Here is a 22,912-nt window from a genome sequence, read left to right on the forward strand (position 1 = left end):
TGTTTCACATTATTTTAGTCTGGAAATTGTGTTTCTGTTCACTTTATTTTAGTCTGGAAATTGTGTTTCTGTTCACTTTATTTTAGTCTGGAAATTGTGTTTCTGTTCACATTATTTTAGTTTGCGCATTGTGTTTCTGTTCACTTTTCCTTTATTTTAGTTTGCACATTGTGTTTCTGTTCACTTTTCCTTTATTTTAGTTTGCACATTGTGTTTCACATTATTTTAGTTTGCACATTGTGTTTTACATTATTTTAGTCTGGAAATTGTGTTTCTGTTCACTTTATTTTAGTCTGGAAATTGTGTTTCTGTTCACTTTATTTTAGTCTGGAAATTGTGTTTCTGTTCACATTATTTTAGTTTGCGCATTGTGTTTCTGTTGACTTTTCCTTTATTTTAGTTTGCACATTGTGTTTCACATTATTTTAGTTTGCACATTGTGTTTCACATTATTTTAGTCTGGAAATTGTGTTTCTGTTCACTTTATTTTAGTCTGGAAATTGTGTTTCTGTTCACTTCATTTTAGTCTGGAAATTGTGTTTCTGTTCACATTATTTTAGTTTGCGCATTGTGTTTCTGTTCACTTTTCCTTTATTTTAGTTTGCACATTGTGTTTCACATTATTTTAGTTTGCACATTGTGTTTTACATTATTTTTGTCTGGAAATTGTGTTTCTGTTCACTTTATTTTAGTCTGGAAATTGTGTTTCTGTTCACTTTATTTTAGTCTGGAAATTGTGTTTCTGTTCACATTATTTTACTTTGCGCATTGTGTTTCTGTTGACTTTTCCTTTATTTTAGTTTGCACATTGTGTTTCACATTATTTTAGTTTGCACATTGTGTTTCACATTATTTTAGTCTGGAAATTGTGTTTCTGTTCACTTTATTTTAGTCTGGAAATTGTGTTTCACATTATTTTAGTTTGCACATTGTGTTTCACATTATTTTAGTCTGGAAATTGTGTTTCTGTTCACTTTATTTTAGTCTGCACATTGTGTTTCACATTATTTTAGTCTGGAAATTGTGTTTCTGTTCACTTTATTTTAGTCTGCACATTGTGTTTCTGTTCACTTTATTTTAGTCTGGAAATTGTGTTTCTGTTCACTTTATTTTAGTCTGCACATTGTGTTTCTGTTCACTTTATTTTAGTCTGGAAATTGTGTTTCTGTTCACATTATTTTAGTTTGCGCATTGTGTTTCTGTTAACTTTTCCTTTATTTTAGTTTGCACATTGTGTTTCACATTATTTTAGTCTGGAAATTGTGTTTCTGTTCACTTTATTTTAGTTTGCACATTGTGTTTCACATTATTTTAGTCTGGAAATTGTGTTTCTGTTCACTTTATTTTAGTCTGGACATTGTGTTTTTGTTCCGCTTTATTTCACTTGGCACATTGTGTTTTTGTTCCACTTTATTACACTTGGCACATTGTGTTTTTGACCGCTTTATTACACTTGGCACATTGTGTTTTTGACCGCTTTGTTACACTTGGCACATTGTGTTTTTGACCGCATTATTAGACGTGGCACATTGTGTTTTTGACCGCATTATTAGACTTGGCACATTGTGTTTTTGACCGCATTATTAGACTTGGCACATTGTGTTTTTGACCGCTTTATTACACTTGGCACATTGTGTTTTTGACCGCTTTATTACACTTGGCACATTGTGTTTTTGACCACTTTATTACACTTGGCACATTGTGTTTTTGACCGCTTTATTACACTTGGCACATTGTGTTTTTGTTCACTTTATTACACTTGGCACATTGTGTTTTTGTTCACTTTATTACACTTGGCACATTGTGTTTTTGTTCGCTTTATTACACTTGGCACATTGTGTTTTTGACCGCTTTATTACACTTGGCACATTGTGTTTTTGACCGCTTTATTACACTTGGCACATTGTGTTTTTGACCGCTTTATTAGACTTGGCACATTGTGTTTTTGTTCGCTTTATTACACTTGGCACATTGTGTTTTTGTTCGCTTTATTACACTTGGCACATTGTGTTTTTGTTCACTTTATTACACTTGGCACATTTTACACAATTACCCCCCTGTGACCTGAAAATTACCCCCAAAATAACCTTTTAGGTAAAAAAAACAGCCTATGACATAAGACCATACAGTGTTCCACCCCACTATCACATTTTAGTGCTGACAATAGTCCACAGATATCAAGTACTTAATCATTTTTATTACACCAATCTTATGGTTACTGGGCAACCAATAATTTAATGCTTTCATCTATTCTTTATCTATTTCTTTATGATGTCACAAAGCCCATGAGAACAAAGGCTCATATGTCTTAAAGTCATGTGACCGTTAACCCATCACAAAGGACATAAATGCACTTTACAAGTGTTTGTACAGTTGACAGCATCATTGTGACCATAGCAGCGAGCAGACAACAACAAAAATTATATTCCACCTACAACAAATATTGAAAGAGCATCACGACATATTTAAAACATCTAAGGACAGACTGGTAAGTTTTTGCTCATTCTGAAATCCCTTGTCAAATCATAAAGGAACAGAAGTGACACACACAGTCAACCAAATATATAGATACTTGCGTCGTAGTGGGTACACCTGCAAGTGTGTGTTTCTATGTGTGTATATTATATATATATATATATATATATATACACACACACACACACACACTATATTAATCCATTTTTTTTTTTTTTTTTTTATTAGATACATATCGTTTTGTGCATTTAGGAGCAACATAACCCCAACATTTTTTTTTTTTTTGCTGTGATATATAGTTTTTGAGTGACAGGGTTATGACGCTATCATAACCTTAAGACAGAGAAGAATGCCTCTTATTTTTTCATGCCTGTTTTGAATGTTCTACCTTAGTTCACGTGAGGATTTTAAGAGGTTTACTTTTTCTAACTTGACAGTTTCCATTACACTGTTGTGAGAAACGAGTGAGAGGTTTCACAAGTATTAAGTTGTGCTGCTCTGTGGCACATTGTGTTTCTGTTCACATTATTTTAGTTTGCACATTGTGTTTCTGTTCACATTATTTTAGTTTGCACATTGTGTTTCTGTTCTCATTATTTTAGTTTGCACATTGTGTTTCTGTTCACATTATTTTATACTCAACAAAAATATAAACGCAACACTTTTGGTTTTGCTCCCATTTTGTATGAGATGAACTCAAAGATCTAAAACTTTTTCCACATACACAATATCACCATTTCCCTCAAATATTGTTCACAAACCAGTCTAAATCTGTGATAGTGAGCACTTCTTTGCTGAGATAATCCATCCCACCTCACAGGTGTGCCATATCAAGATACTGATTAGTGCACAGGTGTGCCTTAGACTGTCCACAATAAAAGGCCACTCTGAAAGGTGCAGTTTTATCACACAGCGCAATGCCACAGATGTCGCAAGATTTGAGGGAGCGTGCAATTGGCATGCTGACAGCAGGAATGTCAACCAGAGCTGTTGCTCGTGTATTGAATGTTCATTTCTCTACCATAAGCCGTCTCCAAAGGCGTTTTAGAGAATTTGGCAGTACATCCAACCAGCCTCACAACTGCAGACCACGTGTAACCACACCAGCCCAGGACCTCCACATCCAGCATGTTCACCTCCAAGATCATCTGAGACCAGCCACTCGGACAGCTGCTGAAACAATCGGTTTGCATAACCAAAGAATTTGTGCACAAACTGTCAGAAACCATCTCAGGGAAGCTCATCTGCATGCTCGTCGTCCTCATCGGGGTCTCGACCTGACTCCAGTTGGTCGTCGTAAACGACTTGAGTGGGAAAATGCTCACATTCGCTGGCGTTTGGCACGTTGGAGAGGTGTCCTCTTCACAGATGAATCCCGGTTCACAATGTTCAGGGCAGATGGCAGACAGAGTGTGTGGCGTCGTGTGGGTTTGCGCATAGTGTTTGTGTTCACATGATTTTAGTATGCGCATTGTGTCTTTGTTCGCTTTATTACACTTGGCACATTGTGTCTCTGTTCGCTTTATTACACTTGGCACATTGTGTCTCTGTTCGCTTTATTACACTTGGAACATTGTGTCTCTGTTCGCTTTATTACACTTGGAACATTGTGTCTCTGTTCGCTTTATTACACTTGGCACATTGTGTCTCTGTTCACTTTATTACACTTGGCACATTTTACACGATTACCCCCCAGTGACCTGAAAATTACCCCCAAAATAACCTTTTAGGTAAAAAAAAACAGCCTATGACATAAGACCATACAGTGTTCCACCCCACTATCACATTTTAGTGCTGACAATAGTCCACAGATATCAAGTACTTAATCATTTTTATTACACCAATCTTATGGTTACTGGGCAACCAATAATTTAATGCTTTCATCTATTCTTTATCTATTTCTTTATGATGTCACAAAGCCCATGAGAACAAAGGCTCATACGTCATAAAGCCATGTGACCGTTAACCCATCACAAAGGACATAAATGCACTTTACAAGTGTTTGTACAGTTGACAGCATCATTGTGACCATAGCAACGAGCAGACAACAACAAAAATTATTTTCCACCTACAAAAATTATTGAAAGAGCATCACGACATATTTAAAACATCTAAGGACAGACTGGTAAGTTTTTGCTCATTCTGAAATCCCTTGTCAAATCATAAAGGAACAGAAGTGACACACACAGTCAACCAAATATATAGATACTTGCGTCGTAGTGGGTACACCTGCGAGTGTGTGTTTCTATGTGTATATATATATATATATATATATATATATATATATATATACACACACACACACACACACACTATATTAATCCTTTTTTTTTTATTTTTTTTTATTAGATACATATCGTTTTGTGAATTTAGGAGCAACATAACCCCAACATTTTTTTTTTGCTGTGATATATAGTTTTTGAGTGACAGGGTTATGACGCTATCATAACCTTAATACAGAAGAATGCCTCTTATTTTTTCATGCCTGTTTTGAATGTTCTACCTTAGTTCATGTGAGGATTTTAAGAGGTTTACTTTTTCTAACTTGACAGTTTCCATTACAATGTTGTGAGAAACGAGTGAGAGGTTTCACAAGTATTAAGGTGTGCTGGTCTGTGGCACATTGTGTTTCTGTTCACATTATTTTAGTTTGCACATTGTGTTTCTGTTCACATTATTTTAGTTTGCACATTGTGTTTCTGTTCTCATTATTTTAGTTTGCACATTGTGTTTCTGTTCACATTATTTTATACTCAACAAAAATATAAATGCAACACTTTTGGTTTTGCTCCCATTTTGTATGAGATGAACTCAAAGATCTAAAACTTTTTCCACATACACAATATCACCATTTCCCTCAAATATTGTTCACAAACCAGTCTAAATCTGTGATAGTGAGCACTTCTTTGCTGAGATAATCCATCCCACCTCACAGGTGTGCCATATCAAGATGCTGATTAGACACCATGATTAGTGCACAGGTGTGCCTTAGACTGCCCACAATAAAAGGCCACTCTGAAAGGTGCAGTTTTATCACACAGCGCAATGCCACAGATGTCGCAAGATTTGAGGGAGCGTGCAATTGGCATGCTGACAGCAGGAATGTCAACCAGAGCTGTTGCTCGTGTATGGCAATGTGCTCTGTGGCACATTGTGTTTGTGTTCACATGATTTTAGTATGCGCATAGTGTTTGTGTTCACATTATTTTAGTATGCGCATAGTGTTTGTGTTCACATTATTTTAGTTTGCGCATAGTGTTTCTGTTCACATGATTTTAGTATGCACATAGCGTCTGTTCGATTTATTACACTTGGCACATTGTGTCTTTCTTCGCTTTATTACACTTGGCACATTGTGTCTGTTCGCTTTATTACACTTGGCACATTGTGTCTTTCTTGCTTTATCACACTTTTGCACATTGTGTCTTTGTTCGCTTTATTACACTTGGCACATTGTGTCTTTCTTCGCTTTATTACACTTGGCACATTGTGTTTCTGTTCACTTTTCCTTTATTTTAGTTTGCACACTGTGTTTCTGTTTACGTTATTTTAGTATGCACACTGTGTTTCTGTTTACGTTATTTTAGTATGCACACTGTGTTTCTGTTTACGTTATTTTAGTTTGCACACTGTGTTTCTGTTCACGTTATTTTAGTTTGCACATTGTGTTTGTGTTCACATTATTTTAGTATGCGCATAGTGTTTGTGTTCACATTATTTTAGTTTGCGCATAGTGTTTCTGTTCACATGATTTTAGTATGCACATAGCGTCTGTTCGATTTATTACACTTGGCACATTGTGTCTTTCTTCGCTTTATTACACTTGGCACATTGTGTCTGTTCGCTTTATTACACTTGGCACATTGTGTCTTTCTTGCTTTATCACACTTTTGCACATTGTGTCTTTGTTCGCTTTATTACACTTGGCACATTGTGTCTTTCTTCGCTTTATTACACTTGGCACATTGTGTTTCTGTTCACTTTTCCTTTATTTTAGTTTGCACACTGTGTTTCTGTTTACGTTATTTTAGTATGCACACTGTGTTTCTGTTTACGTTATTTTAGTTTGCACACTGTGTTTCTGTTCACGTTATTTTAGTTTGCACATTGTGTTTCTGTTCACATTATTTTAGTTTGCACATTGTGTTTCTGTTCACGTTATTTTAGTACGCACACTGTGTTTCTGTTTACGTTATTTTAGTATGCACACTGTGTTTCTGTTTACGTTATTTTAGTTTGCACACTGTGTTTCTGTTTACGTTATTTTAGTTTGCACACTGTGTTTCTGTTCACGTTATTTTAGTTTGCACATTGTGTTTCTGTTCACATTATTTTAGTTTGCACATTGTGTTTCTGTTCACGTTATTTTAGTACGCACACTGTTTCTGTTTACGTTATTTTAGTATGCACACTGTGTTTCTGTTTATGTTATTTTAGTATGCACACTGTGTTTCTGTTCACGTTATTTTAGTATGCACACTGTGTTTCTGTTTACGTTATTTTAGTATGCACACTGTGTTTCTGTTTATGTTATTTTAGTATGCACACTGTGTTTCTGTTCACGTTATTTTAGTATGCACACTGTGTTTCTGTTTACGTTATTTTAGTATGCACACTGTGTTTCTGTTTACGTTATTTTAGTTTGCACACTGTGTTTCTGTTCACGTTATTTTAGTTTGCACATTGTGTTTCTGTTCACGTTATTTTAGTACGCACACTGTGTTTCTGTTTACGTTATTTTAGTATGCACACTGTGTTTCTGTTTACGTTATTTTAGTATGCACACTGTGTTTCTGTTTACGTTATTTTAGTATGCACACTGTGTTTCTCTTTACGTTATTTTAGTATGCACACTTTCTGTTCACGTTATTTTAGTATGCACACTGTGTTTCTGTTCACGTTATTTTAGTATGCACACTGTGTTTCTGTTTACGTTATTTTAGTATGCACACTGTGTTTCTGTTTACGTTATTTTAGTACGCACACTGTGTTTCTGTTTACGTTATTTTAGTATGCACACTGTGTTTCTGTTTATGTTATTTTAGTATGCACACTGTGTTTCTGTTCACGTTATTTTAGTATGCACACTGTGTTTCTGTTTACGTTATTTTAGTATGCACACTGTGTTTCTGTTCACGTTATTTTAGTATGCACACTGTGTTTCTGTTTACGTTATTTTAGTATGCACACTGTGTTTCTGTTTACGTTATTTTAGTTTGCACACTGTGTTTCTGTTCACGTTATTTTAGTTTGCACATTGTGTTTCTGTTCACATTATTTTAGTTTGCACATTGTGTTTCTGTTCACGTTATTTTAGTACGTACACTGTGTTTCTGTTTACGTTATTTTAGTATGCACACTGTGTTTCTGTTTACGTTATTTTAGTATGCACACTGTGTTTCTGTTTACGTTATTTTAGTATGCACACTGTTTCTGTTCACGTTATTTTAGTATGCACACTGTGTTTCTGTTTACGTTATTTTAGTATGCACACTGTGTTTCTGTTCACGTTATTTTAGTATGCACACTGTGTTTCTGTTTACGTTATTTTAGTATGCACACTGTGTTTCTGTTCACGTTATTTTAGTATGCACACTGTGTTTCTGTTCAAGTTATTTTAGTATGCACACTGTTTCTGTTTACGTTATTTTAGAATGCACACTGTGTTTCTGTTTACGTTATTTTAGTATGCACACTGTGTTTCTGTTCACGTTATTTTAGTTTGCACACTGTGTTTCTGTTCACGTTATTTTAGCTTGCACACTGTGTTTCTGTTCACGTTATTTTAGTTTGCACATTGTGTTTCTGTTCACGTTATTTTAGTGTGGACATTGTGTTTCTGTTCACTTTTCCTTTATTTTAGTATGCACACTGTGTTTCTGTTTACGTTATTTTAGTATGCACACTGTGTTTCTGTTTACGTTATTTTAGAATGCACACTGTGTTTCTGTTTACGTTATTTTAGTATGCACACTGTGTTTCTGTTCACGTTATTTTAGTTTGCACACTGTGTTTCTGTTCACGTTATTTTAGCTTGCACACTGTGTTTCTGTTCACGTTATTTTAGTTTGCACATTGTGTTTCTGTTCACGTTATTTTAGTGTGGACATTGTGTTTCTGTTCACTTTTCCTTTATTTTAGTATGCACACTGTGTTTCTGTTTACGTTATTTTAGTATGCACACTGTGTTTCTGTTTACGTTATTTTAGTATGCACACTGTGTTTCTGTTCACGTTATTTTAGTATGCACACTGTGTTTCTGTTTACGTTATTTTAGTATGCACACTGTGTTTCTGTTTACATTATTTTAGTATGCACACTGTGTTTCTGTTCACGTTATTTTAGTTTGCACACTGTGTTTCTGTTAACGTTATTTTAGTTTGCACATTGTGTTTCTGTTCACGTTATTTTAGTTTGCACATTGTGTTTCTGTTCACGTTATTTTAGTGTGGACATTGTGTTTCTGTTCACGTTATTTTAGTTTGCACATTGTGGTTCTGTTCACTTTATTTTAGTTTGCACATTGAGTTTCTGTTCACTTTATTTTAGTTTGCACATTGTGTTTCTGTTCACTTTATTTTAGTTTGCACATTGTGGTTCTGTTCACATTATTTTAGTTTGCACATTGTGGTTGTGTTCACATTATTTTAGTTTGCACATTGTGGTTCTGTTCACTTTTCCTTTATGTTAGTTTGCACATTGTGGTTCTGTTCACATTGTGGTTCTGTTCACATTATTTTAGTTTGCACATTGTGTTTCTGTTCACTTTTCCTTTATTTTAGTTTGCACATTGTGGTTCTGTTCACATTATTTTAGTTTGCACATTGTGGTTCTGTTCACATTATTTTAGTTTGCACACTTTGGTTCTGTTCACATTACGTTAGTTTGCGCATTGTGTTTCTGTTCATTTTTCCTTTATTTTAGTTTGCGCATTGCGTTTCTGTTCACGTTATTTTAGTTTGCACATTGTGTTTCTGTTCACGTTATTTTAGTCTGGACATTGTGTTTCTGTTCACTTTTCCTTTATTTTAGTTTGCACATTGTGGTTCTGTTCACATTATATTAGTTTGCTCATTGTGGTTCTGTTCACTTTTTCTTTATTTTAGTTTGAACACTGTGGTTCTGTTCAATTATCGTTTATTTTAGTTTGCACACTGTGTTTCTGTTCACGTTATTTTAGTTTGCACATTGTGGTCCTGTTCACGTTACTTTAGTCTGGACATTGTGTTTCTGTTCACTTTTCCTTTATTTTAGTTTCCACATTGTGTTTCTGTTCACATTATTTTAGTTTGCACATTTGTTTATGTTCATGTTTTTTTTGTTTCCACATTGTATTTCTGTTCACGTTAGTTTGCTCATTGTGGTTATGTTCACTTTTCCTTTATTTTAGTTTGGACATTGTGGTTATGTTCACATTATTTTAGTTTGCACATTGTGGTTCTGTTCACATTATTTTAGTTTGCACCCTGTGGTTCTGCTCAATTTTCCTTTATTTTAGTTTGCACACTTTGGTTCTGTTCACATTATTTTAGTTTGCACATTGTGTTTCTGTTCACATGTTAGTTTGCGCATTGTGTTTCTGTTCATTTTTCCTTTATTTTAGTTTGCACATTGTGTTTCTGTTCACATTATTTTAGTTTGCTCATTGTGGTTCTGTTCACTTTTCCTTTATTTTAGTTTGCACATTGTGTTTCTGTTCATGTTATTTTAGTTTGCAAATTGTGGTTCTGTTTACTTTATTTTAGTTTGCACATTGTGGTTCTGTTTACTTTATTTTAGTTTGCACATTGTGTTTCTGTTCACATTATTTTAGTTTGCACATTGTGGCTCTGTTCACTTTTTCTTTATTTTAGTTTGAACACTGTGGTTCTGTTCAATTATCGTTTATTTTAGTTTGCACACTGTGTTTCTGTTCACGTTATTTTAGTTTGCACATTGTGGTCCTGTTCACATTATATTAGTTTGCTCATTGTGGTTCTGTTCACTTTTTCTTTATTTTAGTTTGCACATTGTGTTTCTGTTCATGTTATTTTAGTTTGCACATTGTGTTTCTGTTCACATTATGTTAGTTTGCGCATTGTGTTTCTGTTCATTTTTCCTTTATTTTAGTTTGCACATTGTGTTTCTGTTCACATTATTTTAGTTTGCTCATTGTGGTTCTGTTCACTTTTCCTTTATTTTAGTTTGCACATTGTGTTTCTGTTCATGTTATTTTAGTTTGCAAATTGTGATTCTGTTTACTTTATTTTAGTTTGCACATTGTGGTTCTGTTTACTTTATTTTAGTTTGCACATTGTATTTCTGTTCACATTATTTTAGTTTGCACATTGTGGCTCTGTTCACATTTCATTTATTTTAGTTTGCACATTGTGGCTCTGTTCACATTATTTTAGTTTGCGCATTGTGTTTCTGTTCACATTATTTTAGTTTGCGCATTGTGTTTTTGTTCACATTTCCTTCATTTTAGTTTGCTCAATGTGGTTCTGTTCACATTATTAGTTTGCTCATTATTGTTCTGTTCACATTATTTTAGTATGCACATTGTGGTTATGTTCACATTATTTTAGTATGCACATTGTGGTTCTGTTTACTTTACTTTAGTTTGCACATTGTGGTTCTGTTTACTTTATTTTAGTTTGCACATTGTGGTTCTGTTCACTTTATTTTAGTTTGCACATTGTGGTTCTGTTCACATTATTTTAGTTTGCACATTGTGGTTCTGTTCACATTATTTTAGTTTGCACACTGTGGTTCTGTTCACATTATTTTAGTTTGCACATTGTGTTCCTGTTCACATTATTTTAGTTTGCACATTGTGTTCCTGTTCACTTTATTTTAGTTTGCACATTGTGTTCCTGTTCACTTTATTTTAGTTTGCGCATTGTGTTTCTGTTCATTTTTCCTTTATTTTAGTTTGCACATTGTGTTTCTGTTCACATTATTTTAGTTTGCTCATTGTGGTTCTGTTCACTTTTCCTTTATTTTAGTTTGCACATTGTGTTTCTGTTCATGTTATTTTAGTTTGCAAATTGTGGTTCTGTTTACTTTATTTTAGTTTGCACATTGTGGTTCTGTTTACTTTATTTTAGTTTGCACATTGTGGTTCTGTTTACTTTATTTTAGTTTGCACATTGTGTTTCTGTTCACATTATTTTAGTTTGCACATTGTGTTTCTGTTCACATTATTTTAGTTTGCACATTGTGGCTATGTTCACATTTCATTTATTTTAGTTTGCACATTGTGGCTCTGTTCACATTATTTTAGTTTGCGCATTGTGTTTCTGTTCACATTATTTTAGTTTGCGCATTGTGTTTTTGTTCACATTTCATTTATTTTAGTTTGCGCATTGTGTTTTTGTTCACATTTCCTTCATTTTAGTTTGCTCATTGTGGTTCTGTTCACATTATTAGTTTGCTCATTATGGTTCTGTTCACAATATTTTAGTATGCACATTGTGGTTATGTTCACATTATTTTAGTATGCACATTGTGGTTCTGTTTACTTTACTTTAGTTTGCACATTGTGGTTCTGTTCACTTTATTTTAGTTTGCACATTGTGGTTCTGTTCACATTATTTTAGTTTGCACACTGTGGTTCTGTTCACATTATTTTAGTTTGCATATTGTGTTCCTGTTCACATTATTTTAGTTTGCACATTGTGTTCCTGTTCACTTTATTTTAGTTTGCACATTGTGTTCCTGTTCACTTTATTTTAGTTTGCACATTGTGTTTCTGTTCACGTTATTTTAGTTTGCACATTGTGTTTCTGTTCACGTTATTTTAGTTTCCACATTGTGTTTCTGTTCACGTTATTTTAGTTTACTCATTGTGGTTATGTTCACTTTTCCTTTAATTTAGTTTGGACATTGTGGTTCTGTTCACATTATTTTAGTTTGCACATTGTGGTTCTGTTCACATTATTTTAGTTTGCACACTGTGGTTCTGCTCAATTTTCCATTATTTTAGTTTGCACACTTTGGTTCTGTTCACATTATTTTGGTTTGCACATTGTGTTTCTGTTCACATTATGTTAGTTTGCGCATTGTGTTTCTGTTCATTTTTCCTTTATTTTAGTTTGCACATTGTGTTTCTGTTCACATTATTTTAGTATGCGCATTGTGTTTCTGTTCACTTTTTCTTTATTTTAGTTTGCACATTGTGTTTCTGTTCACGTTATTTTAGTTTGCACATTGTGTTTCTGTTCACATTATTTTAGTTTGCACATTGTGGTTCTGTTCACATTATTTTAGTTTGCTCATTGTGGTTCTGTTCACTTTTCCTTTATTTTAGTTTGCACATTGTGTTTCTGTTCACTTTTCCTTTATTTTAGTTTTCACATTGTGTTTCTGTTCACGTTATTTTAGTTTGCACATTTTGTTTCTGTTCACGTTATTTTAGTTTCCACATTGTGTTTCTGTTCACATTATTTTAGTTTGCACATTTTGTTTCTGTTCATGTTATTTTAGTTTCCACATTGTGGTTATGTTCACTTTTCCTTTATTTTAGTTTGGACATTGTGGTTCTGTTCACATTATTTTAGTTTGCACATTGTGGTTCTGTTCACATTATTTTAGTTTGCACACTTTGGTTCTGTTCACATTATTTTAGTTTGCACATTGTGTTTCTGTTCACATTAGGTTAGTATACGCATTGTGTTTCTGTTCACTTTTTCTTTATTTTATTTTGCACATTGTGTTTCTGTTCACGTTATTTTAGTTTGCACATTGTGTTTCTGTTCACATTATTTTGGTTTGCTCATTGTGGTTCTGTTCACGTTTCCTTTATTTTAGTTTGCACATTGTGTTTCTGTTCACTTTTCATTTATTTTAGTTTGCACATTGTGTTTCTGTTCATGTTATTTTAGTTTGCACATTGTGGTTCTGTTCACAGTATTTTAGTTTGCACACTGTGGTTCTGTTCACAATATTTTAGTTTGAACACTGTGGTTCTGTTCACATTATTTTAGTTTGCACACTGTGTTCCTGTTCACATTATTTTAGTTTGCACACTGTGTTCCTGTTCACATTATTTTAGTTTGCACACTGTGTTTCTGTTCAAGTTATTTTAGTTTGCACATTGTGTTTCTGTTCACGTTATTTTAGTTTGCACATTGAGTTTCTGTTCACGTTATTTTAGTTTGCACATTGTGTTTCTGTTCACATTATTTTAGTTTGCACATTGTGTTTCTGTTCACGTTATTGTAGTTTGCACACTGTGTTTCTGTTCACATTATGTTAGTTTGCGCATTGTGTTTCTGTTCATTTTTCCTTTATTTTAGTTTGCACATTGTGTTTCTGTTCACTTTTCCTTTATTTTAGTTTGCACACTGTGGTTCTGTTCACATTATTTTAGTTTGCACATTGTGCTTCTGTTCACGTTATTTTAGTTTGCACATTGTGTTTCTGTTCACATTATTTTAGTTTGCTCATTGTGGTTCTGTTCACTTTTCCTTTATTTTAGTTTGCACATTGTGTTTCTGTTCACTTTTCCTTTATTTTAGTTTGCACATTGTGTTTCTGTTCACTTTTCCTTTATTTTAGTTTGCACATTGTGTTTCTGTTCACGTTATTTTAGTTTGCACATTGTGTTTCTGTTCACATTATTTTAGTTTGCACATTGTGGTTCTGTTCACATTATTTTAGTTTGCTCATTGTGGTTCTGTTCACTTTTCCTTTATTTTAGTTTGCACATTGTGTTTCTGTTCACTTTTCCTTTATTTTAGTTTGCACATTGTGTTTCTGTTCACGTTATTTTAGTTTGCACATTGTGGTTCTGTTCAAATTATTTTAGTTTGCACACTGTGGTTCTGTTCACATTATTTTAGTTTGAACACTGTGTTTCTGTTCACGTTATTTTAGTTTGCACATTGTGTTTCTGTTCACGTTATTTTAGTTTGCACATTGTGTTTCTGTTCACGTTATTTTAGTTTGCACATTTTGTTTCTGTTCACGTTATTTTAGTTTCCACATTTTGTTTCTGTTCACGTTATTTTAGTTTCCACATTGTGTTTCTGTTCACATTATTTTAGTTTGCACATTTTGTTTATGTTCATGTTTTTTTTGTTTCCACATTGTGTTTCTGTTCACGTTATTTTAGTTTGCTCATTGTGGTTATGTTCACTTTTCCTTTATTTTAGTTTGCACATTGTGTTTCTGTTCACGTTATTTTAGTTTGCACATTGTGTTTCTGTTCACATTATTTTAATTTGCACATTGTGTTTCTGTTCACATTATTTTAGTTTGCACATTGTGGTTCTGTTTATTTTAGTTTGCACATTGTGGTTCTGTTTACTTTATTTTAGTTTGCACATTGTGTTTCTGTTCACATTATTTTAGTTTGCACATTGTGTTTCTGTTCACTTTATTTTAGTTTGCACATTGTGTTTCTGTTTACTTTATTTTAGTTTGCACATTGTGTTTCTGTTTACTTTATTTTAGTTTGCACATTGTGTTTCTGTTCACATTATTTTAGTTTGCACACTGTGTTCCTGTTCACATTAATTTAGTTTGCACACTGTGTTCCTGTTCACATTATTTTAGTTTGCACACTGTGTTCCTGTTCTGTTATTTTAGTTTGCACATTGTGTTTCTGTTCACATTATTTTAGTATGCACATTGTGTTTCTGTTCACATTATTTTAGTTTGCACATTGTGGTTCTGTTTATTTTAGTTTGCACATTGTGGTTCTGTTTACTTTATTTTAGTTTGCACATTGTGTTTCTGTTCACATTATTTTAGTTTGCACATTGTGTTTCTGTTCACTTTATTTTAGTTTGCACATTGTGTTTCTGTTTACTTTATTTTAGTTTGCACATTGTGTTTCTGTTTACTTTATTTTAGTTTCCACATTGTGTTTCTGTTCACATTATTTTAGTTTGCACACTGTGTTCCTGTTCACATTATTTTAGTTTGCACACTGTGTTCCTGTTCACATTATTTTAGTTTGCACATTGTGTCTCTGTTCACGTTATTTTAGTTTGCACATTGTGTCTCTGTTCACGTTATTTTAGTTTGCACATTGTGTTTCTGTTCACGTTATTTTAGTTTGCACATTGTTTTTCTGTTCACATTATTTTATTTTGCACATTGTGTTTCTGTTCACTTTTCATTTATTTTAGTTTGCACATTGTGTTTCTGTTCACGTTATTTTAGTTTGCTCATTGTGTTTCTGTTCACGTTATTTTAGTTTGCTCATTGTGTTTCTGTTCACATTATTAGTTTGCTCATTGTGGTTCTGTTACTTTATTTTAGTTTGCACATTGTGTTCTTGTTTACTTTATTTAGTTTGCACATTGTGGTTCTGTTCACATTATTTTAGTTTGCACATTGTGTTTCTGTTCACATTATTTTAGTTTGCACATTGTGTTTCTGTTCACATTATTTTAGTTTGCACATTGTGTTTCTGTTCGCGTTATTTTAGTTTGCACATTGTGGTCGTGTTCAAATTTCCTTTATTTTAGTCTGCACATTGTGGTCCTGTTCACGTTATTTTAGTTTGCACATTGTGGTCGTGTTCAAATTTCCTTTATTTTAGTCTGCACATTGTGGTCCTGTTCACGTTATTTTAGTTTGCACATTGTGGTCCTGTTCACGTTATTTTAGTCTGCACATTGTGGTCGTGTTCAAATTTCCTTTATTTTAGTCTGCACATTGTGGTCCTGTTCACGTTATTTTAGTCTGCACATTGTGGTCCTGTTCACGTTATTTTAGTCTGGACATTGTGTTCCTGTTCACTGTTCCTTTATTTTAGTTTGCACATTGTGTTTCTGTTCACTGTTCTTTTATTTTAGTTTGCACATTGTGTTTCTGTTCACATTATTTTAGTTTGCACATTGTTTTTCTGTTCACATTATTTTATTTTGCACATTGTGTTTCTGTTCACTTTTCATTTATTTTAGTTTGCACATTGTGTTTCTGTTCACATTATTTTAGTTTGCACATTGTTTTACTGTTCACATTATTTTAGTTTGCACATTGTGTTTCTGTTCACGTTATTTTAGTTTGCACATTGTGTTTCTGTTCACGTTATTTTAGTTTGCACATTGTGTTTCTGTTCACATTATTTTAGTTTGCACATTGTGGTTCTGTTCACTTTTCCTTTATTTTAGTTTGCACATTGTGTTCCTGTTCACGTTATTTTAGTTTGAACACTGTGGTTCTGTTCACATTATTTTAGTTTGCACATTGTGTTTCTGTTCACGTTATTTTAGTTTGCACATTGTTTTCTGTTCACGTTATTTTAGTTTGCACACTGTGTTCCTGTTCACATTATTTTAGCTTGCACATTGTGGTCCTGTTCACGTTATTTTACTTTGCACATTGTGGTCCTGTTCACGTTATTTTAGTCTGGACATTGTGTTTCTGTTCACTGTTCCTTTATTTTAGTTTGCACATTGTGTTTCTGTTCACTGTTCCTTTATTTTAGTTTGCACATTGTGTTTCTGTTCACATTATTTTATTTTGCACATTGTTTTTCTGTTCACATTATTTTATTTTGCACATTGTGTTTCTGTTCACTTTTCATTTATTGTAGTTTGCACATTGTGTTTCTGTTCACATTATTTTAGTTTGCACATTGTGGTTCTGTTTACTTTATTTTAGTTTGCACATTGTGGCTCTGTTTATTTTAGTTTGCACATTGTGTTTCTGTTCACATTATTTTAGTTTGCACATTGTTTTACTGTTCACATTATTTTAGTTTGCACATTGTGTTTCTGTTCACGTTATTTTAGTTTGCACATTGTGTTTCTGTTCACGTTATTTTAGTTTGCACATTGTGTTTCTGTTCACATTATTTTAGTTTGCACATTGTGGTTCTGTTCACTTTTCCTTTATTTTAGTTTGCACACTGTGTTCCTGTTCACGTTATTTTAGTTTGAACACTGTGGTTCTGTTCACATTATTTTAGTTTGCACATTGTGTTTCTGTTCACGTTATTTTAGTTTGCACATTGTTTTCTGTTCACGTTATTTTAGTTTGCACACTGTGTTCCTGTTCACATTATTTTAGTTTGCACACTGTGTTTCTGTTCACGTTATTTTAGTTTGCACATTGTGTTTCTGTTCACATTATTTTAGTTTGCACATTGTGTTTCTGTTCACGTTATTTTAGTTTGCACATTGTGTTTCTGTTCACATTATTAGTTTGCTCATTGTGGTTCTGTTCACATTATTTTAGTTTGCACATTGTGGTTCTGTTTACTTTATTTTAGTTTGCACATTGTGGTTCTGTTTACTTTATTTTATTTTGCACATTGTGGTTCTGTTTACTTTATTTTAGTTTGCACATTGTGTTTCTGTTCACATTATTTTAGTTTGCACATTGTGTTTCTGTTCACATTATTTTAGTTTGCACATTGTTTTTCTGTTCACATTATTTTATTTTGCGCATTGTGTTTCTGTTCACTTTATTTTAGTTTACGCAGTGTGTTTCTGTTCACGTTATTTTAGTTTGCTCATTGTGTTTCTGTTCACGTTATTTTAGTTTGCTCATTGTGTTTGCACATTGTTTTTCTGTTCACATTATTTTATTTTGCGCATTGTGTTTCTGTTCACTTTATTTTAGTTTACGCAGTGTGTTTCTGTTCACGTTATTTTAGTTTGCTCATTGTGTTTCTGTTCACGTTATTTTAGTTTGCTCATTGTGTTTCTGTTCACATTATTAGTTTGCTCATTGTGGTTCTGTTTACTTTATTTTAGTTTGCACATTGTGGTTCTGTTTACTTTATTTTAGTTTGCACATTGTGGTTCTGTTCACATTATTTTAGTTTGCACATTGTGTTTCTGTTCACATTATTTTAGTTTGCACATTGTGTTTCTGTTCACTTTTCATTTATTTTAGTTTGCACATTGTGTTTCTGTTCACGTTATTTTAGTTTGCACATTGTGTTTCTGTTCACGTTATTTTAGTTTGCACATTGTGTTTCTGTTCACATTATTTTAGTTTGCACATTGTGGTTCTGTTCACTTTTCCTTTATTTTAGTTTGCACACTGTGTTCCTGTTCACGTTATTTTAGTTTGAACACTGTGGTTCTGTTCACATTATTTTAGTTTGCACACTGTGTTCCTGTTCACATTATTTTAGTTTGCACATTGTGTTTCTGTTCACGTTATTTTAGTTTGCACATTGTGTTTCTGTTCACGTTACTTTACTTTGCTCATTGTGGTTATGTTAACTTTTCCTTTATTTTAGTTTGGACATTGTGGTTCTGTTCACATTATTTTAGTTTCCACATTGTGTTTCTGTTCACGTTACTTTAGTTTGCTCATTGTGTTTATGTTCACTTTTCCTTTATTTTAGTTTGGACATTGTGGTTCTGTTCACATTATTTCAGTTTGCACATTGTGATTCTGTTCACATTATTTTAGTTTGCAGATTGTGGTTCTGTTCACATTATTTTAGTTTGCACATTGTGTTCCTGTTCACATTATTTTAGTTTGCACATTGTGTTTCTGTTCACGTTATTTTAGTTTGCACATTGTGTTTCTGTTCACGTTATTTTAGTTTGCACATTGTGGTTCTGTTCACATTATTTTAGTTTGCACACTGTGGTTCTGCTCAATTTTCCTTTATTTTAGTTTGCACACTTTGGTTCTGTTCACATTATTTTAGTTTGCACATTGTGTTTCTGTTCACATTATGTTAGTTTGCACATTGTGTTTCTGTTCACGTTATTTTAGTTTGCACATTGTGTTTCTGTTCACATTATTTTAGTTTGCACATTGTGGTTCTGTTCACTTTTCCTGTGGTTCTGTTCACATTATTTTAGTTTACACACTGTGGTTCTGTTCACATTATTTTAGTTTGTACACTGTGTTCCTGTTCACGTTATTTTAGTTTGCACATTGTGTTTCTGTTCACGTTATTTTAGTTTGCACATTGTGTTTCTGTTCACGTTATTTTAGTTTGCACATTGTGTTTCTGTTCACATTATTAGTTTGCTCATTGTGGTTCTGTTTACTTTATTTTAGTTTGCACATTGTGGTTCTGTTTACTTTATTTTAGTTTGCACATTGTGGTTCTGTTCACATTATTTTAGTTTGCACATTGTTTTTCTGTTCACATTATTTTATTTTGCACATTGTGGTCCTGTTCACGTTATTTTAGTCTGGACATTGTGTTTCTGTTCACTGTTCCTTTATTTTAGTTTGCACATTGTGTTTCTGTTCACTTTTCATTTATTTTAGTTTGCACATTGTGTTTCTGTTCACATTATTTTAGTTTGCACATTGTTTTTCTGTTCACATTATTTTATTTTGCACATTGTGTTTCTGTTCACTTTTCATTTATTTTAGTTTGCACATTGTGTTTCTGTTCACGCTATTTTAGTTTGGACATTGTGTTTCTGTTCACGTTATTTTAGTTTGCACATTGTGGTCCTGTTCACATTTCCTTTATTTTAGTCTGCACATTGTGGTCCTGTTCACGTTATTTTAGTTTGCACATTGTGGTCCTGTTCACGTTATTTTACTTTGCACATTGTGGTCCTGTTCACGTTATTTTACTTTGCACATTGTGGTCCTGTTCAAGTTATTTTAGTCTGGACATTGTGTTTCTGTTCACTGTTCCTTTATTTTAGTTTGCACATTGTGTTTCTGTTCACATTATTTTAGTTTGCTCATTGTGGTTCTGTTCACTTTTCCTTTATTTTAGTTTGCACACTGTGGTTCTGTTCACATTATTTTAGTTTGCACATTGTGTTTCTGTTCACGTTATTTTAGTTTGCACATTGTGTTTCTGTTCACGTTATTTTAGTTTGCTCATTGTGGTTCTGTTCACTTTTCCTTTATTTTAGTTTGCACACTGTGGTTCTGTTCACATTATTTTAGTTTGCACATTGTGGTCCTGTTCACGTTATTGTAGTCTGGACATTGTGTTTCTGTTCACTTTTCCTTTATTTTAGTTTGCACATTGTGGTTCTGTTCACGTTATTTTAGTTTGCACATTGTGGTTCTGTTCACATTATTAGTTTGCTCATTGTGGTTCTGTTCACATTATTTTAGTTTGCTCATTGTGGTTCTGTTCACATTATTTTAGTTTGAACATTGTGTTTCTGTTCACTTTTCCTTTATTTTAGTTTGCACATTGTGTTTCTGTTCACGTTATTTTAGTTTGCACATTGTGTTTCTGTTCACTTTTCATTTATTTTAGTTTGCACATTGTGTTTCTGTTCACATTATTTTAGTTTGCACATTGTTTTTCTGTTCACATTATTTTATTTTGCACATTGTGTTTCTGTTCACTTTTCATTTATTTTAGTTTGCACATTGTGTTTCTGTTCACGCTATTTTAGTTTGGACATTGTGTTTCTGTTCACGTTATTTTAGTTTGCACATTGTGGTCCTGTTCACATTTCCTTTATTTTAGTCTGCACATTGTGGTCCTGTTCACGTTATTTTAGTTTGCACATTGTGGTCCTGTTCACGTTATTTTACTTTGCACATTGTGGTCCTGTTCACGTTATTTTACTTTGCACATTGTGGTCCTGTTCACGTTATTTTAGTCTGGACATTGTGTTTCTGTTCACTGTTCCTTTATTTTAGTTTGCACATTGTGTTTCTGTTCACATTATTTTAGTTTGCTCATTGTGGTTCTGTTCACTTTTCCTTTATTTTAGTTTGCACACTGTGGTTCTGTTCACATTATTTTAGTTTGCACATTGTGTTTCTGTTCACGTTATTTTAGTTTGCACATTGTGTTTCTGTTCACGTTATTTTAGTTTGCTCATTGTGGTTCTGTTCACTTTCCTTTATTTTAGTTTGCACACTGTGGTTCTGTTCACATTATTTTAGTTTGCACATTGTGGTCCTGTTCACGTTATTTAGTCTGGACATTGTGTTTCTGTTCACTTTTCCTTTATTTTAGTTTGCACATTGTGGTTCTGTTCACGTTATTTTAGTTTGCACATTGTGGTTCTGTTCACATTATTAGTTTGCTCATTGTGGTTCTGTTCACATTATTTTAGTTTGCTCATTGTGGTTCTGTTCACATTATTTTAGTTTGCACATTGTGTTTCTGTTCACTTTTCCTTTATTTTAGTTTGCACATTGTGTTTCTGTTCACGTTATTTTAGTTTGCACATTGTGGTTCTGTTCACGTTATTTTAGTTTGCTCATTGTGGTTCTGTTCACATTATTAGTTTGCTCATTGTGGTTCTGTTCACATTATTTTAGTTTGCTCATTGTGGTTCTGTTCACATTAGTTTGCACATTGTGTTCCTGTTCACATTATTTTAGTTTGCACACTGTGGTTCTGTTCACATTATTTTAGTTTGCACACTGTGGTCCTGTTCACATTATTTTAGTTTGCACATTGTGTTCCTGTTCACTTTATTTTAGTTTACGCATTGTGTTTCTGTTCACGTTATTTTAGTTTGCTCATTGTGTTTCTGTTCACGTTATTTTAGTTTGCTCATTGTGTTTCTGTTCACATTATTAGTTTGCTCATTGTGGTTCTGTTTACTTTTAGTTTGCACATTGTGGTTCTGTTTACTTTTAGTTTGCACATTGTGGTTCTGTTCACATTATTTTAGTTTGCACATTGTGTTTCTGTTCACGTTATTTTAGTTTGGACATTGTGTTTCTGTTCACGTTATTTTAGTTTGCACATTGTGGTCGTGTTCAAATTTCCTTTATTTTAGTCTGCACATTGTGGTCCTGTTCACGTTATTTTAGTCTGGACATTGTGTTTCTGTTCACTGTTCCTTTATTTTAGTTTGCACATTGTGTTTCTGTTCACTGTTTCCTTTATTTTAGTTTGCACATTGTGTTTCTGTTCACATTATTTTAGTTTGCACATTGTTTTTCTGTTCACATTATTTTATTTTGCACATTGTGTTTCTGTTCACTTTTTATTTATTTTAGTTTGCACATTGTGTTTCTGTTCACGTTATTTTAGTTTGCACATTGTGGTCCTGTTCACGTTATTTTACTTTGCACATTGTGGTCCTGTTCACGTTATTTTAGTCTGGACATTGTGTTTCTGTTCACTGTTCCTTTATTTTAGTTTGCACATTGTGTTTCTGTTCACTGTTCCTTTATTTTAGTTTGCACATTGTGTTTCTGTTCACATTATTTTAGTTTGCACATTGTTTTTCTGTTCACATTATTTTATTTTGCACATTGTGTTTCTGTTCACTTTTCATTTATTTTAGTTTGCACATTGTGTTTCTGTTCACGTTATTTTAGTTTGGACATTGTGTTTCTGTTCACGTTATTTTAGTTTGCACATTGTGGTCGTGTTCACATTTCCTTTATTTTAGTCTGCACATTGTGGTCCTGTTCACGTTATTTTAGTCTGCACATTGTGGTCCTGTTCACGTTATTTTACTTTGCACATTGTGGTCCTGTTCACGTTATTTTAGTCTGGACATTGTGTTTCTGTTCAACTTCAATCAACTTTTTTCTTATATAGCGCCAAATCACAACAAACAGTCCC

At 33.1% G+C, this 22,912-nt stretch overlaps 1 protein-coding gene across 1 annotated transcript in view; it reads right to left on the minus strand.

Annotated features, from left to right (window-relative positions):
* LOC117505830 (telomerase protein component 1-like) overlaps nucleotides 1–22,912 on the minus strand; it is a 165,737-nt gene that overhangs the window by 91,721 nt on the left and 51,104 nt on the right.

Source organism: Thalassophryne amazonica, unplaced genomic scaffold, assembly GCF_902500255.1.
Source record: "Thalassophryne amazonica unplaced genomic scaffold, fThaAma1.1, whole genome shotgun sequence".
In the NCBI taxonomy this organism is placed as follows: Eukaryota; Metazoa; Chordata; class Actinopteri; order Batrachoidiformes; family Batrachoididae; genus Thalassophryne; species Thalassophryne amazonica.